An 18375-nucleotide genomic window follows, 5' to 3' on the forward strand; every position below is an offset into this window, starting at 1 on the left:
CTGTGGGTTTTGAACAAGGAGGCATTAAGAGGGTCTCTAATCGTGTCCAGAGCACAAACATCTCCGTACAAATAGAGCAGAGCCACAGAGTGAGATGTTGAGAGAGCTGGAGGTCCTTACTCTCAAGCAAGTGGCAGGACCTGGGGTGTGCCCAGATTGGGGTTTTTGTAAGTCCCAGCCTCACTGAGATGGGCTCTAACCTGCAGTGCTCACCTGAGCCCTTCAGCTCTCCAGCACCCCCCCGGCAGGATCAATGCTGCTTTGCAGCAGGCTGGTTTGGTTCCCTGCAGCTTTATTTGCTGCTTTGGGCCCGGGGTAGTTTTATTTATTTAATTGTTGTTGTTATTATTATTGTTTGTTTTGTTGATTTCTTCTTCATTTATCAGCTCCAGCTGAGACAGGAGAGGGTGGGAGGAGGGTTTTGTTCCTCTGGAGATAACAGGAGGCTGTGTCTGTGCAGCCATGGTGACAAGATCGAGGGCGCTTTCTGGCTTCCAAGCAATTTGCTCCCCACCCCTGGCTCCCAAGTGAAAGTGGGGCAGAGAGAGAGGAGCTTTTGTTTCTCAAGTGCTTCAGCTGTTGCTACTAATTAAGCAAAGAGCTCTAGTGCCTTCCCACCTCCCAGGCCTAAGGAGGATCTAGTTGGGGCGAAAGGAGAGTCAAGAGGCTGCACTGCTGCTCCTCAGCACCCTGCTCTCCCTGGGGGCTCTTCTCTTTGTCCCTGCCCTGCCGCAGCCAGGCTGGGTGACCTGTGGCTAGCCCTGCACCTTAGATTCCCTGGCTGTAGGGGGCAAGAAGTGAGAGAGACCAAGCTCAGCATGAGGCCAGATGGAAGCTCCCACCCTGCTGCTCAAGGTATTATTGGTTTAGTGCAGTATGTTCCCCGCTCCTCAGACAGGCTGACTGTCAGCAGATTGCTCTTTCCTTCCCCAGCCTGCCCTGGATGTCATCCCCTTCTCTCCCTCTGAGATGTTGGCCCCTTCCCTGAGCTCTAACAGCATTTCTGCAGCCTCCTCAGCGTACCTCATTTTAACCTACCCTCTGGTGCCACCAGAATGTGCTGGAAGAGCCAGATGAGCTGTCAGCAGCCAGGTTTCAGGCCTTTGCACAGGACAGTTGTCCTTTTTTTGGACAAGGAGAGCAGAGTGGGTAGAAGACAGAGTCGTGACAGCTCTGAGGGCTGCAAGGAAAGGAACTACAGAGCCTCTGCCCAGCTCTGCAATAGGGAACACAAACTGTACTGAAGCACTGCATGCATGTGGGAAGGACTGCAGAGAGGAGAAGAGGGTGGAGATGTGGAGAGAGAAACAACAAAATTGATATAGGGAACAGGAATGCTGCAGGAATCCAACAACCCTTGGAACCAAGGTCCCAGCCCTGGCACAGCTCTGCAGGATGCACCAAGGACTGAAGCTGAGGTCATGGCTGCTCCCCTCTGCACCCACTGAACTCTGTTGGATGTCTTCAGCCCAGAAGCTCCCAGGGAGAAATTTAGGGCCTCACTCAGGAACAGATGGCCTCCCTCTTGGGCCCCATCTGCCAGGCAACACTGGAGCAGTTGGTCTCTGCAGTGCTGAGCAGAATCTTGTTTACTTTCCCCTCGTGTCAGCAAGGTGATATGTAGGGTAGCTGAGCCCTGCTGGATTTCCAGGAGTGGCCAGGATTCAGAGGTGCAGGACTGTAACCTGAGAGCCATCTCTGAGGGGATCAGGCACTGTGGCATCAGCCAGCCTTGATCTCAGCCAGAGTGCAGCCCAAGATGCTGTGCCAGCTCAGGATGCTGTGCCTGGGATTCACGTGCAAGAAGCAAGCACAGGGGCCAAAGGAGAAATCCAGAGTGAAGCTTCACAAGGGGCAAGGTGAGGAGAGGTGCAGGAGAGTGCCAGGAGCAACAGGCAGTGAACTGGTTAGTGCCCAGACTGCTGAGGAACCACAGGGTGTGTTTGGTGGAGCCCTTACCTTGCCTGCAGCCAAGCTCTGTGCCTGCAATCCCCACTCCTGAGCAGGGGGAAGGGGAACAACAAGGCAGCACCCTGCCTTCTACAGCTCAAGTGTGTGTGATGTTCAGGGTGTCTTGGGCATCTGGGAGCCCTGGGGAGCCCAGCTGACTCACCCTGTGTTGCTGGCCAGGCAGAAACTGGTGGCTGCTCCAAACCCCTTGTTGGCAGGAAAACCAAGGGCCTGAAGTGGTCTTCATGCTGAACTCTTCCCTCACCAGCTTGGAGAGGGCTTGGAGAGGTGGCCCAGAACCTTCCAGCTGCTGCTTTGGTCCCTGCTGAGGCTGTAAGCAGTCTCCACCCAGCAGCACCGTGGAGCTGTCTCTAGACAGCACGAAGCCCACAGGAAGCCATGAGGTGAGAGCAGCTCCCTTGCAGCAGCCTCAGCCAAGACTGCAGCAGTGTGGCTGATAAAAGAGCTTCACTTAGCCTTTTGTAGGTCCTGATACCAAGTCCCTGCGTTGGGGGCTGCAGAGGATGGTTTAGCACCAGCCATGGAGTTACACAGAGGTTGGACCCAAACGATTCTGGGCTCTATATCACTCAGCCGTGCAGCAGCTCATGTTTTCCAGGGACCTTGGCCCCAGAAGCCAGGCTGCTGAGGTCCTGCTCTCCTAGGTTGCCAGGTTAGGCAGGCAGTGCTCTAATGGTGCTCGGTGAGCCGAGGGCACGGAGCATTACTTTATCCCTTCCCCCGAGGGTTCCCATCCAGAGAGGCTCCGGCGCAGGATGCTGCCGGTGTCAGCTCCGCGGTAATCAGCCCGGAGGCAGAAAGTGGAAACTTTCTGCTTGCAGCCACTTTAGTTTCATTAGAGGCATCGAAAGGGAAAACAGGCTCCAGGCGGGGCAGGGAGAGGCAGAGGCAGGGGGAGAGGGGGGCTTGGTGTCTGTGTCAGTTAGCAGATCAGCTTCAGCGAAGGGCTAGAAAAGAGAGGTGGGAAAGAGGGGCAGGGAGCAGCCTGCTCCCGTGGGAGGTGTCCCTGCCCATGGCAGGGGGCTTGGAGTGGATGATCTTGAAGGTCCCTTCCAACCCAAACCATCCTGTGATTCTATGAAAAGGGAGGTGAGCAGTAGAGGGCTGCTCCTGCTGGAAGAACTCCAACCTGGCAGGGCTGTGAGGTCTGCTCAGGAGAACCTACAAGCACCCAGTTCAGCCTGCTCAGGGAGACCACAGCTGAGCCAGGGCCCAGCACCTGTGCTGTCCAGAGAGCTGCCAGGAGATCCTCCTGCAGCTCTGTAAAGTTTGCTCTACCTCTGTTTCCTGGGAGCAGAAGCAGGCTTGTGCAGAAATCCCATCCTGCTGCCCTCAAGCCCCCTCCCTCCCTCCCATCCCTTCTGGAAGAATTCTGTCTCAGCTTCTTTCTAAATCCCTTGGGCACCAGGAATTGTAGCCCCTGCCCAGGGCTCTGCTCCAGGAGTTCACTGCCCCTCTCACCACAACGAATTTTGCCTGGTGTTTAGCCTAAGCCTTCCTTCTGCAACACAAACATGATGCTGTTCAGAGGAGGGATATTAAGGGCTGGAGTCGCTGCCATAATAATGTATTGATTTCAATGAAGCTGAGCTCAATGGAGAGCAGCCTGCCCAGCCTTGCTCCACCCCCCTTGTGCCCCAGGAGAATGTTTTGTGTTCCACTAAATGCCTCTGTAAGTGCCTCTCAGCCCTGTGCTGGTTGTGAGCAGCTCTGCACAGGCACATTGGAGCAGGCAGGGCGCAGGATCAGGCCAGCAACCACATCTCCTTTTGGCAGCAGGGACTTGATCAGCCGTGGTCTCCCTGGGCAGGCTGAACTGGGTGCTTGTAGGTTCTCCTGAGCAGACCTCCTAGCCCAGCCAGGCTGGAATTCTCCCACCCCTAACCTCCCTTTTCATAGAATTACAGAATCACAGAATGATTTGGGTTGGAAGGGACCTTCAAGACCACCCAGTTCCAACCCCCATGCCAGGACCCCTCCCACCAGCCCAGGTTGCTGAAGGCCTCATCCAGCCTGGCCTTGAACACCTCCAGGGAGGAGAAATCCACAGCCCCCCTGGGCAACCTGTTCCAGTGTCTCCCCACCCTCAATAGAAAGAACTTCTTCCTAATCTCCAGTCTCAATCTCCCCTCTTCCAGCTGAAAACCATTGCTCCTTGTCCTGTCCCTGCAAGCCCTTGTCAAAAGTCCCTCCCCAGCTTTCTTGTAGCTTCATGTCCTCACCCAAGAGCAGAAATTAATTCAGTCCACACCTCCAAGCTCTCTCTCCTTGCTCAGATTTTTCACTGAGCCATCTCAAACAGAGCAACACCAACCCCCCAGTGACTTTGGAAGGGCTTTGGGAGCAGGACAGAGCTGTGCACATCTGGCAGGGAGGCAGTGTTTGGGGGCTTGCTTGCTGAGCAGCAGCTTGGAACTCGAAGCAGAGGAGATCCAATTTTTGATGACTGTTTCTTGCAGTTAATTCTGCCCCACTCCATCTCCAGGGCTGAATCCTGCATCCAGCTCCTCTTCTTCTGTGAGCAGCAGCATCTCTCCCCTTCTTCCCAGTTGGGAAAGGGATCCCTTTGGTTGGGAAAGGGATCTCTTTGGTTGGGAAAGGGATCCCTTTGGTTGGAAGAGGAGCACGAGGTGCTGTAGGCGCTGAAGGCTGAGATTTGCATCTCTAGATCCACTGCCTCTGCAACAGCTTTCCCTAAGAGTGCAAAGGAGAGCTGAGGCTTTGGGGCTGGCCATGACAGAGCAGAACTGTGGCTGAGCTTGCAGATGAACTGGAATGATTGAAATGGAAGGCAGGGCTCAGACTGGGGTTGTGAAATACTGCAGCAGCTCCTGCAGTCTGCTGCTGTTTCCACCACTGACCCTGGCCAGATCCTCCTGCCTTTCTGTTTCTCTTTGTTCTGCCAGAAAGCAGGGACCTGCAGCCAGGGAGCAGCAGCTGGCTTGACAAATAGGGCAGGAAAAAAAGTGACCAAAAGAGGTCCCAGAAGATCCCAGATTCCTCAAGTCCCACTCACAAACAGCTATTGCCTCTTGTCTCTGCTCTGTGCCTGCTGTGTGGACACAGATGTTCCATTATTCCCACAAGGATGTGTGGAGGTCGTTTCCCCCTGTGAGCTGCTGTCCACGAGCTGCACATCTTCTAGTCAGGAGGGTTTGTTTGTTAGCCTTGGAGACCCGAGCAGAAACAATCACGTTTGGAGGCACCTGCCCCAGCCTCCAGCCAGCTCTGCCCTCAGATGGAGAGGAGCTGGCCAGGCAGCCCAGGCAGCCAGGAGATGGAGCAGCTTGCTTCCTCAGCGTGGTGCAATCAAGGGACTGGGGACAGAAAGGCTGGGCCCTTAGCAGGGCTCTTCTCTTTGATGAAGCAGATGGGACTGCTTTTTTGTGCCACAGCCACTGTGTGCTGCAGGCGAAGCAAAAAGGCTCTCGGAGCTGTGGCTCGGGGCTGGGGCATGGGGCCTTTCATTTCCTTCAAGGGCTCTTGAGGAAGAGCTCTCTCTACCTGCTCTGAATTAATTCTGCCCATCCCCTGTCTGTTCACAGGCTGCCCATGCTGGAGTTCAAGAGACATCTTCCTTTCTCTTTCTTCTCTCTGGGACAATTGATATCCTGGGGTGGAGTTGCATCAACAGCCAGGACCTGATTCTAGGCACTCACAGAATGGTTGGGGTTGGAAGGGATCTCCAGAGACCATCCAGCCCAAACCCCCTGCCCAAGCAGGGTCACCTGGGGCAGGTCACACAGGAGCACATCCAGATGGGTTTTGGAAGTCTCCAGAGAAGGAGACTCCACAACCTCTCTGGGCAGCCTGCTCCAGGGCTCCAGCACCTTCACAGCAATGGGTTGAAGTGGAACCTCCTGGGTTCCAGCTTGTACCCACTGTGCCTTGCCCACCAAAAGGAGCCTGGCACCTTCATCCTGACACCCACCCCTCAGATATTGATCAGGTCCCCCCTCAGTCTTCTCTTCTCCAGACTAAACAGCCCCAGGGCTCATAGCAGAGCCATTTCAGTCCCTCCAGCATCCTCACAGCTCTGCACTGGACTCTCTCCAGCAGATCTCTGTCCCTCTTGAACCGAGGAGCCCACAGCTGGACGCAGTATTCCAGCTGTGGTCTCAGCAGGCCAGAAGGATGCAGAGCCCTGGCTTGGAGCCCCCAGTAATTGGCTTCTCCAAGTCTCCCTGCAGCAGCTCGCTGGCTGACAGCTTGATCCCCTTCCTTAGTGCACATCCCTGGCCCCAAAGACTCCCTGCGCGCCCCAGAAAGCAGTGCTCTCCTTGGGGCTACCTCAGAGCTGCTGGCACAGCAAAGCTGCTTTGGTTTTGGCTGAGCTCTCAGCAGCTGAGCTCTCCTGTGCTTGGAGCCTCTTTTTTTTTGGTTTTTTGTTTTTTTTTCCATTCTTTTTGATTAATTTTTTTGGGGGTTGTTTTGTAAGAATGAAAACAGAGGATTAATGAGCTGCTTGTGGCTAATGTGCAGGGTTTCTCAGAACTGCTGCTATTAGAGCCCAGTGTCATGTAGGAGGTAAATGGCAGCACATGGTGAATAAAGCAGTGATATAATAGGTTTAAGTAGTCTGTTTCCCTTTGGAGTGTTACTGATAACATGCCCAAATGCGTACAAGACCATTCCCTTAATGAACAAGACCACTCTCTGGCACAGAACATGCTGCAGCTCCTCACAAGGGGTTTATTTGTCATCATTTTCATCCAAAAAAAACCAAGAAAAAATTAAGCTTGGATGTTTGAGTTGGAGTGGGGTGCAGGGAGGGTAAGAGACAGCAGGGAAGAGGAGAGCAGGAAAGGAGAATGGATGAGAGCAGAAGGGGAAGGGAAATGAAGGGAGGGCAAAGGATCATAGAATCAGAGCAGTAGAGCATCATAGAATAATAGAATCAGAGCATCAGAGTATCATAGAATCAGCATCATAGAATCAGAGCATCAGAGCATCACAGAATCAGAGCAGTAGAGCATCACAGAATAATAGAATCAGAGCATCATAGTATCATAGAATCAGGGCATCATAGAGTCATAGAATCAGCATCACAGAATCAGAGCGTAGAGCAACACAGAATCATAGAATCAGAGCATGATAGTATCATAGCATCAGAGCATCATAGAATCATAGAATCAGAGCATCATAGTATCATAGAATCAGGGCATCATAGAATCAGCATCATAGAATCAGAGCATCACAGAATTATAGCATCAGAGTATCATAGAATCAGGGCATCATAGAGTCATAGAATCAGCATCATAGACTCAGAGCATCATAGAATCAGAGCATCACAGAATCAGAGCAGTAGAGCATCATAGAATAATAGAATCAGAGCATCATAGAATCAGCATCAGAGCATCACAGAATTATAGCATCAGAGCATCATAGAATTATAGCATCAGAGCATCATAGAATCATAGAGTCAGCATCATAGAATCAGAGCATCATAGTATCATAGAATCAGGACATCATAGAATCAGCATCATAGAATCAGAGCATCATAGAATCAGCATCATAGAATCAGAGCATCACAGAATCAGAGCATCAGAGCAGTAGAGCATCATAGAATAATAGAATCAGGGCATCATGGAATCATAGAATCAACATCACAGAAGCAGAGCATCACAGAAGCAGAGCATCACAGAATCATAGAACATTTTAGGTTGGAACAGACCTTTAAAGGTCAGCAGGCACACCTGCAGTCAGCAGCAACATCTGTGACCAGAGCAGATGTCTGGAGAAGAGAAGGCTCTGAGGAGACCTTCTTGTGGCCTTCCAGTAGCTGAAGGGGGCTCCAAGAAAGCTGGGGAGGGACTTTTGAGGGTGTCAGGGAGGGATAGGACTGGGGGGGATGGAGCAAAACTAGAAATGGGGAGATTCAGATTGGATGAAAGGAAGAAATTCTTCCCCATGAGGGTGGTGAGAGCCTGGCACAGGTTGCCCAGGGAGGTGGTGTAAGCCTCATCCCTGGAGGTGTTTGTAGCCAGGCTGGAGGTGGCTGTGAGCAACCTGCTGTGGTGTGAGGTGTCCCTGCCCATGGCAGGAGGTTGGAACTGGCTGAGCCTTGAGGTCCCTTCCAGCCCTGACAATTCTGATTCCAAGGTTTCTCCTACCTGTGGTTCTGTAGCTTCCAGCAATCTGTGAGCACTGCCTGGATGTTTCATCCAGACTATTAAGTTTAATCAACACAGATAGACCAAACCTCCATAAACTTGTCTAAACCCTTTTGAACCTCTTTATCCTTTCAGTCTCCACAACATCCTGTGGCAAACGAGCTCCAAAACTTAATTACACGCTGTGTGAAAAAGCTCCTCTTCTGCTTTGGTTTCAACTTGCCTGATAATTTCACTGGGGCACCAACTCCTTGTCTGGAGAGAAGCAGCATCTGAACCATCACCAGGGCACAGAACCCCGGATTTTATTGAGAGGTGATGTGATTTTTGACTTCCAAGTGTTAAAACCACCTCTGAAAATGGAACTCGGGTCCTGCTTTTAATGCTTACGAAAATATTGCCTCCAGTGCTCTTGTTTGCTCTTCAGCTTGTTTGTATTTGTTTTATTTTCCCTCTAACCTCTGCTGACAAGCTGCTCGAGCCCCTGACAGATCCAGTGCTCAAGCTCTCTTGTTTACCCAGTTAGCAGGGGCTTTATTTCTACAAGATTCTCCTTTTAGCTGCTGCAGCAGCGGAGAGGCTGCTGCTGGAGACGCGAGAGCAGGCTCAGCCGAGGCTGGGCGAGTTTGTCTGAGTGACCTCTTTCTCCTCATTATATCTGTGATGGTCTCAGTGTCACCAGTTCAAGTGCATGCACATGGGGCTTAATACAAGGTAGAGATAAAGGCAGGGAGATAGAGTTTCCCCGCACTCCCCCGGGGCAGGAGCAGGTTCTGCTGCTCCTTGATTGCGCCTTTTGCAGACACTTCATTAGAAGTGTGTTCATTACACATCCCCATGCCCTTGTCCTTTCACAGCCCTGCTTGCTCACACATGGAATTAGAAGGGGGTGAGGGAGAAGCTCCCCCTGCCACGAGCACATCTGAGTCCTGACACAGGCTCTAATGAGCAGTTGCTCATTCGGAGCCTTCCCTGCCCTCCGCGGAGTTGTGCTCACTGCTCGCAGCAGCTTCCACTCTCTTTTGTGCTGTTTGGAACGTGCCTCCTCTTGCTTAAGCCTTTGAGCCTAGTCCAAACAGTTCTGCTCAGTCTGGTACACCTCCCGTATCAAATGTTCTGATCTGGTGTAAAGCAGAGTTAAGAGGCAGAGGAACCAGACCATTGGAAGCTTTCTCTTCCCATCATGTAAATCCAGTTTGCTTCACGAAGCCCTTCCCATCTCACACTCCTGCAGGCACATGCTCTAGTCTGGAAGATGAGATAAAAGATAGTGGATAAGCATCTCCTGAACACAGTTTGGTCCTGGGAGTCAGCGAGGAGGCTTTGCCTCCCTGGGGAAAAGGAGGAAGAGTTTGGAAGGCAAAGGGCTGTGAGGAAACCAGGTGTGTTTGAGAGCTGCTTCCCTGAGAGTTCATGTCCTTCAGGAGGGCAAACCATTGTGTCAGCAGGGATAAAGCCATGTGGCTCTACAAAAATCAGCTGAATGAGGCTGGCTGTCAGCTGCCAAGGGCCAGGGGTAGGTGAGGTTTGAATGGAAGTTCCCCCAGCACAGTGCTAACAACTGCTGGAGCCTGGCTGCGGCCAATGCTCATCCCACAAGTAACAAACAGCAGCCAGCAGGAGCAGGGCAGGGATTGTCCCTCTGTACTGGGCACTGCTGAGGCCACAGCTTGAGTGCTGGGGTCAGTTTGGGCCTCTCACTCCTAGAAGGACATTGAGGGGCTGCAGCAAATCCAGAGGAAGGCAACAAAACTGGGGAAGGGTCTGGAGAACAGAGCTGGGGAGGAGCAGCTGAGGGAGCTGGGGGTGTATAGTCTGGAGAAGAGGAGGCTGAGAGGAGACCTCATTGCTCTCTACAACTGCCTGAGAGGAAGTTGCAGCGAGGTGGGAGTTGGTCTCTTCTCCCTGGGATCAGGAGGTAGAATGAAAGGAAATGGCCTGAAATTGTGCCAGGGGAGGGTTAGGCTGGAGATGAGGAAGAATTTATTTGTGTGGACCAGGCTGGCCAGGGAGGTGGTGGAGTCCCCATGCCTGGAGGTGTTGAAGAAATGTGTGGCCATGGCACCTGGGGCCATGGTTTAGTGACCAGGGTGGTGTTGGGCTGATGGTTGGACTGGATGATCTTAGAGGCCTTTTTCAACCCAACCAATTCTATGATTCTAAACCCAGAGCAGCCTTACCAAGCTTGAGAAGTCCCTGCTGGAGCACACAGCACAAATACACACACCCTGCCCATCCTCCTGCACCAGAGAGAGGGGAAATGAGGGAAGCCAGGCTGCCATGAGCCTGCCTGCTGCATTTGGAAGGCTGGAGCTCCAGAGCTGCTGCTTGCCAAGTCAACTGTGTTTGCTAGTTCAGGGACTTGATTCTTCCTGCCAAGAGCTGCTGGCCTGTGTGGATGTGTATAGCACATGCTGAGCTTGTGAGACCATGCAGAGACACCCCCCTGCAGCTACAGGGAAGGGGAGCTGAGATGGAGGGTGTGTGCTAGCAGAAGGCCCTGCCAGAGGTGTCAGGGACACCGAATGTACATGAAGGGAGCCTACAGGAGAGCTGGAGAGGGTAACAGGCACAAACTTGAACACAGGAACTTCCATCTAAGCATGAGAAGGAACTTCTTCACTTTGAGTGGGCTGGAGCTCTGGAGCAGGCTGCCCAGAGAAGTTGTGGAGTAGTCTCCATCTCTGGAGTCATTCCAAACCCACCTGGACACCATCCTGTGCAACCTGCTGTGGGTGATCCTGCTCCGGCAGGGGGTTTGGACTGGGTGATCTCCAGAGGTCTTTTCCAACCCTCACCATTACACACTATCTGTGGTGCTATGATGAGGGTGCCTCACCTGTGAGGAAACAAGCAGGACTGTCTGCAAAGAAGGGTGTAAGGTGGGAGGAGTGTGTGCAGGGAGGGAGATGCCCTCAGGCAGTGCCATGTGTGTGTGCATGTGGAAGGACAGGGGAGGCACGAAGAGCAGCTGGGCATGTGGAAGCCACCACGGCTGTGGGTAGGCAGCACTCTGGCTGTGCGTGCAGGGAGGGGGATCTGGGAAGCGGGAGAGGGGGGAGATGAGGTTGGTCTAGGTGGGAGCTGTGTGCCAGCCCGCAGAGGGAGGCTGGATCCGCGCCTGCAGCGGAGGGGAGTGTTCTAGGGGACGCTGAGGTCTCGGAGATGAAAGAGAGTTCTTAAGCACACCTCGGGAAAGGATCTGGAAGGCGTGGTGGAGCTCCTCTGCAAAAGGAGGAGGAAACACGGGGGCTGGGAGCGTGTGGCTGGGAGCAGGGCGCTGCTGTGTTGTTTGTGAGGTGTCTTTGGGGCGTAGCTGGCATCGTGCATGAGCGAAGCGTGCGTGGGCTGGCAGAGGGGAGCGCCAGCTCCGGCTGCCCGCACAGGGGAGGGGGTTTGGGAAGGGCTGAGCAGAGGCAGCCCCACGCCTCTTTGAGCTGCTTTGCTCCCTCAGTTTTGGTGCAGGATCTTTCTGTTCGGGGTGGTTCTCGGCGCCCCTCTCTGCTCTCTCTTTCAGCCGGCTGGGGCGGCAGGCCCCTGGAGCTGCGGCTCTCCGGCGCTCGTTGAGGAGCATCGGCAGGAGCAGGAGCGGTTCCCTTGGAAACCTCTGGATGCCCAGCAACAAGTCGCTGGCAGCTGCCATGTGACCAGGTACATTAATCAGACGTGTTGTATGAATCAGGTCAGTCAGGGCCAAAGTCCAGCTCGCTCCCCCCTTCACTTCCTTGCTAATTACCGAGCCCTAAAGGCTGCTCTGAGTAGGGGGTGGAAAACAACTTGAAATAATTAAATAAAACCTTGACCTTTCCTCTTCTGGCTTCTAAGTTCATCCCAGACTTTCTCCAGGAGATAAAAAGAGCTGTCCGATCCCCCCTTCCCCTGAAACGGATCTAGACTGCAAATGAGTGAGGCTCGGGAGTCCCCCAAGGTGGAACAGCCACAGAGAAAGAAGCTGCTGTAGACACAGAGAGTTTCCAGGGCTCTTCTCACCCAACATCTCAAATACATCTTTTGAACAAGTAGCTCAGGCTTGAAACAGCTTGGGCTTGACAGGTGCACCTCAGGCTCACAGCTCAGGTCCCTTTGAAAATCAACTTTTTGAAGTCTCAGCTGAAATTGCTGGCCAAAATTGCTGGCTAGGTGGCACAGGGAGGACTCGAGCCCCAGGTCCTGCCTGATACCTCTGAACAAAGAGGGCACAGCTCTCAGGAGGACAGGCAGTGCCTGTACACTTCTCATCCCTTGTCAACAACTGCAAAATGGCTCTGCTTGGTAGATGTGCAGCTGGAAGGTTTCTCTCTTCATCATCCCTCATGGCCCATTTCTTTAGGCTCAGGTTTAAGGAATGAGGGTTGAGGTTTAAGAAATAAACTCCAGGTTTAACCTGGGTTGAATCTCAGACCATTGCCCATTTGACTTAGGAGCAGAAACTCTGAGGCAGAAGCTGGAGGAAAATCAAAGATGATTTTGTAGCTGTAGCCTGGGCCAGGAGATAGTAGCAGTTCCCACATAAAGAATGAAGGGATAACAAATTGGGAGAGTCCTGGTGAGCACATGAGGGAAAGGGAAAATTAAGGATGAAGAGATCCAGCTGGGACTGATCTCAGCCCCTTCCTTTCTAGCAGCATCTTCTAAGGGTCCCCAAGACTCACTGTGCTGTTTTGTTTGTGTTCTGGAGGGACCTGGGCACCCCCAGAGATGCTCTTTACAGTTTCAGCTCCTCTGCTTTTCACATTTCCCCCAAATTCCTGCTCTGCCTGGACAAAGCCAAGGAGCAAAGGCTCTGAGATTTGGCTCCTGACTGAAAAGCTCTCGCAGACACACGTTCAAGGCCAGGCACTAGCAAGGCTGCAACATCCTTTACCCAAACACCAGGCTGCATTCTTGCTGCTGTGACTAATACAGTGCAAGGTCGTTGGGCACTGCTCAGTCTCCATCTCCTCCTTCCAGGGATCAGCGTTGAAGGCTCCCAGGGTCTTCACTGATTCATGCTGGCACATTCTGCTCAGAGCCATCTTCAGCAGCAGCAGAACTGTCGCCGTGGCCGGTGGGATTCTGGACCCATGTAACCCAGCCTGGGAACTTGGCCCCAAATCCACCATGGGATGGAAGAACAGAAAATAAGAGTTGGAAACAGAGCACCTGGCTTGATTCTGATGCTGGCGTCCCTGCAATAACATCCAGTGCCACTGAAAATTCACAGTGAGGGTGGGAAGACACTGGAGCAGGTTGTCCAAGGAGGCTGTGGATGCTCCCTCCATGGAGGTGTTTGAGGTCAGGTTCCAAGCTGAACTAGTGGGAGGTGTCCCTGCCCATGGCAGGGGGGTTGGAGCTGGATGATCCTGAAAGTCCCTTCCAACCCAAACCATTCTGTGAATCAATGAAAATGAGCTCCCCACATCTCATCTGCTTTTAGATCCAGATCATGAGACCTCACTACTTAACTGCAGGAGATCCTTTCATAGCAGGCAGCAGCTTCACCAAATCAGATCCCAACATGGACCTCAAGTATGACCTAGACCAAGCCTTTAACTCTGGGCCATTTCTATTTCTATTTAATTATGATTACAATCATTATTTCCCCCTTGGTATCATGTGGTAATAAATCCTGTGCACAGGATGGACTGGGAGACAAAGCTTTGCCTCAACCCTCTGACCATCCAGGGCAGCCTTGAGGAATTGGTGTCTGCAACTTGTGCATTGGCAGCCCAAGAGGTGCAACACAAATCCATCCCAGCTGACACCCCCCAGCCACAGCCACAGAGAGATGTGTGCTGGGTGAGCCAGGGTTAGGGAAGAAATCTGCTCTCTCTGAAGAGTGATTTGTTCTTTGGCATGCTCGAGGGAATAGCTGTCTGACCTCCTTGCTCTGAGAATATGAGAGCCAAACTGATGCCTGATACTCAGATCTGTCCTGCAATTCGGCTCAGAATCCCTGGGAAGGCTGGAGTTGGGCTGGAGTTTTGTGCAAGCTCCAAAGCCAGGATGATAAAAGGGGGTGTAGGGTGAAACTCAGCACACCCCTCGGGGTGGGAAAACAGAGGGGATGAGCCACATGCACCGGGGGATGCTGCAGTGGGATGGAACAGACAGGCTGGGTAGGGTTCGGTCCTGGGAGACACGCAGTGCCTTAGAGCCACCAAGCAAACCCCGCAGGTCCTTGCCGGAGCTGAAGCACAGGAGGAATCCCCCCGGCTCTCCCGTCCCACCCGTGCATGGGGAAAGCTTCTTTCCTCTCCTCTCCTCCACCGCCCCCTTTCCAGGGGCTCCAGGCGCCTCTCTGCCTGTGCCCAGACCTGTTGCTCTCTGGCAGCGCTGCCGCTGCCCGCCCGGCCGCGGGAGGAGGCTGGGGCCGCAGCGCAGGCGGCTCTCCATGATGTAATCGGTGCCGCCGCGGCACTGGCGGGCAGCAGCCGCCTCCCGTTGGCCAAAGCCGAGAGTCCCCGCCCGGGCGCTCCTCCCGCCGCCCCCCCCGCCCCCCGCCACGGCTGATAAAAGCCCCGAGGCAGAGGCAGGGCAGCTTTCCCAGCCCCTCTGCTCGCAAGGGTGACCCGGGGACAGGTGAGCTCCAGCACGGGGATGCTACGATGCCCGGGGGAAGGCACCTGTGGAGCCGGTGCCACCGCTGCCAGCTCCGGGAGGGGCAGAGGGACCCCGGGCAGGGTCGTGGGGAGCACCCGGAGGGAGCTCAGGGGAAAGGTTCGGCTTCCCCCGGTCCTTGCCCTGGGGGCAGCCGGGGCAGAAGGGAAGGGGGCTGGGCTAGACTGGGCTGGACTGGGCTAGACTGGGTTGGGCTGGGCTGGGCTGGGTTGGGCTGCGGAGCGCGGATCAGCACCGCGGACAGCGCCCGAGCGCCGGGTCCGGGCGGGCACCGGGTACCGGGCACCGGGTACCTGCACCGAGTAGCAGGTACCGGGCACCGGGTACTGCAAAGCGGCACTGCCACCGGCCGCCGACACCGGGAACAGGGCTTTGGGTACGAGTACCGAGCACTGGCACCGGGCACCAGGTATGAGCACTGGGCACTGGCACAGAGCACCGGGCACCCCCCACTGGGATCCATCACTGGAAACCAGCACTGGGCACTGAGCAGCGGGGACTGGCACTGGGTACCAGGTACTGGACACCAGGCACTGGTACTGGGTGCTGTGTATCAGGCACTAGGTACCGGCACTAGGTACCAGCACTAGAACTGGCACCAGGCACTAGGCACCAGCATTGAGACTGGCACTGGAACCAGGCACTGGCACCAGGCACCAGCTCCAGGCTCAGAAGATTGGGGCAGGACTCTCCCTGGGGCACCACTGCTTGGTCCCCCTCCCAGAGCCTGATGCTAAACTGCTCCCTGGGTACGAACTGGGCCAGGGTGAGTCCAGTCCTGGAGGGGACAGTGGCAAGGCGTGTCTGGAGAAGGCAGGAAGGGGAGCTGGCACAGCCCCAGTCACCTGCCCAGTGCCCAGTGTGGGGGCAGAAATGCCCATGCTCTTTCATGGTCCAACTGTGATCCATGGTCCACACCAGCACAGGAAGCTCCACCAAGAAGGGCGCTGGGGAGGCTGCGACTGGGAAAGTTGGGATGTGGCCAGGAGTCAAGGTTGGAATGGGCTGGGAAGGGAGTTGGGGGTGGATGGAGGGAGCTGTGCTTCCCCTCACAGCCCTGGGAAAGCTTTGACCACAGCATGAGGCCTGGGGTAGGGCAGGGGCTGAAATCATTGAGCAAGCCAAGAGTGTGTGGGTCTGAAGGGGAGCCTCACTGTCCAGCTGCTCCCAGCTCAAAGCTTCGTGCTGGAAAGCTCCAGTGGGTGCCTTTGGCAATGTGGTGGTCTGGTTGCTGGTGTCTGAAGTTCTTAACATGTTCTGGTTTAGGGGAGAAGGAGAAATCTTTCAGCCTGCTGCTCTTGGGAGCCAGTTCTTAATGAACAATGATTCAAAGAGATTTCTCCTCAATAATTTATTCTGAGTACTCAACATTTGTCTTGCTTCAGTGGTACATTTAAGGCTCCATCAGCAGAGTCTGCAATATTTAAGTGCTCAGTGGCTCTATCAGAGTGGATTTGGTCACAAAATCCTTAACCCTCCCTCCCCCTCCTCCCCTCCCCTCCCCCCTGGATCAAGTGGGATCAAATGAAACAAAGTTTTCCCATTTTAATTGGGACAAAAATGAAACCAACAAAGTCTTTGACTCTGCCTCAGCTCAGGAATTTGAGCAAGCTGGAAGAAAATGGTTGGGGTTTTTTTTCCCCCCCCTGATTAGCTTTATTAAATCATGGATCTCATTGAAAGGATGATATATAGAAAATAGAAAAGGCAAAGAGAGCACTTAGAGGAGGAAGCCTTTCCCAGCCCTGTTGTCAGCTGTGAGAGATTGTCTGTGTTTGTTTTATCTCCATGTCTGGAAGCTGGGACTAAGTGAGTCCTGCTCCCTGAAAATCCTCCCCCAGCTCTGCTAAACACAGGCTGAAAGCCTTTGCCGAAGGAAAGCTCAACAAGGTGACAGAATCCAGGGCTCTGATCTCTCTCTTTACACCATGCCAGAGGGGGTTGGAACTGGATGAGCTTTAAGAGCCTTTTCCAACCCAGACCATTCTGTGATTCTACACCAATGTTGTTCTGAAGTGGCACTGGGCTGAGGGAGGCAGAGGGGAACAGAGCTGTTCTCCCTTTCAAGGAAGTTCCCATTTGGTGCTTTAGAATGGAGTGTTGGGGGGAGAAGGGGAGGAAAGGGAGAGGAAAGGAAAAAGGGGGGGAAAGGACAAAAAGGGAAAAGGAGGAAAAAAGGGAAAAAGAGGGGGAAAGGAAAAAAAAAGAGAGAGAAATGCTCTTTCTCTTCAGAGTTTGCTTTCATAGAATCATTTAGGTTGGACAAGACCTTTAGGATGATCAAACCCAACCACAACCCAGCTCCCATGAACGCTAAACTATATCCTGAAGCAGCACCACATCTCTATGCTGAACAAAGCAGTGGTGGAAATGCTTTGCCTGTGGGATTGGGATGGAGAGCTCCCTGGGATGGAATGTTGAGATCTCTTCCTCTTAGCTACCTGTAAATCCTTTCCCATCCTCCCTCAGTTCTGGCTCTGCACAGTGGCTCTGCTTGGGGTCTCCCTTCCGTGCAGCACGAAGCTGGGGTTCAGTGCTTGTGGTGCCTTCTCTCTTCCAACATCACTGGAAAGTCTTTTCCCTTTCAAGTCCAGCTGTCTACTAAGGGCAAGAAACCTTCTCCTCCATCTCCTACCCCAACACAGGCGTGCAAAGAACTTGAGGAGAAGCCAGAAAATGATATTGCAGCAAATACCTCCTCCTGCCTTTATGGCTGTGTTCTGCACTCTGGGCAACTGCCTAATCAGATTTCAGATCTGATATCAAAACTATTAGGACTGATGATATCACATCCCCACAGCTAACTGCATTTGGTATCATGCAGAGCTATGTTGCTTAGCCCAGGTCACATTTCCAGCTGTCTAGGGAGCATTTTGTCACCTCTTTGTTGTTGTTGTCTTCCCCCCCCCCCCCCGGCAGTTTTTCTGCCCAGCTCAAAGCAAATGCATCTCACAGAAGGATAAAATCCTGCCTCTTGTCTGAGCAGCCCTGAGACAGAGGGCTCTGAAGAACAAGGGATTCAGGCTAAGATCTCAGCTTAATTCAATTTAATTCCTGAGCCTTATTTAGCAAAATGCATAAACTCAGAGGGCTCTGGAGAAGAGGGAACCCAGGGCAGGAGCTCAACTTAATTCAGTTTAACTCCTGACCCTTAGTTAAGCAAAATGCATAAGCTGGAAATCGAGCTGGCAGGAGGTTCTCACCTTGCCTGCTGGAAGGAAACCCTGTTAAGTTTTGCTAGAAATAAACACTGCTGGGATTTTTTTTTTGGGCTGTTGTTATTTAATTTTGCTGAAGGCAAGATCCTCCTTCGCCTCTCCTCCTCCATCACAGAGACAATGTGTTCCAGTCGCTGGGCTCCGGGTGCCTTGCACAAATATTTGTCTGTGCCTTGCCTGCCACTCCAGTAATGAGCTGCTTTTCCACTGCAATCGTGGCATCTGGAAGGGTTTGAGGCTGGGAGTAGCTGGGAGTAGCTGGGAGGTGCTTGGGAATCTCAGCAGGAAAAGGAGAGTGGATTTCAGACGCAGGATCTGCACCAGCCTGGATAAACACAGCCAGGTCCTCCTCGCCTTGGCAGAGATTTGCTCCACCCCAGACACCTGAACTTGGCACAGAGAGCTAGGCACCATGGCTGCTCCAGGCACCTGCATCCCACACTGCATTTTACCCGTGGGCTCCTTTGGACACC

This window comes from Melanerpes formicivorus, unplaced genomic scaffold, assembly GCF_026170545.1.
Source record: "Melanerpes formicivorus ecotype bairdi unplaced genomic scaffold, bMelFor1.0.p_v2 SCAF_83, whole genome shotgun sequence".
Lineage (NCBI taxonomy): Eukaryota > Metazoa > Chordata > Aves > Piciformes > Picidae > Melanerpes > Melanerpes formicivorus.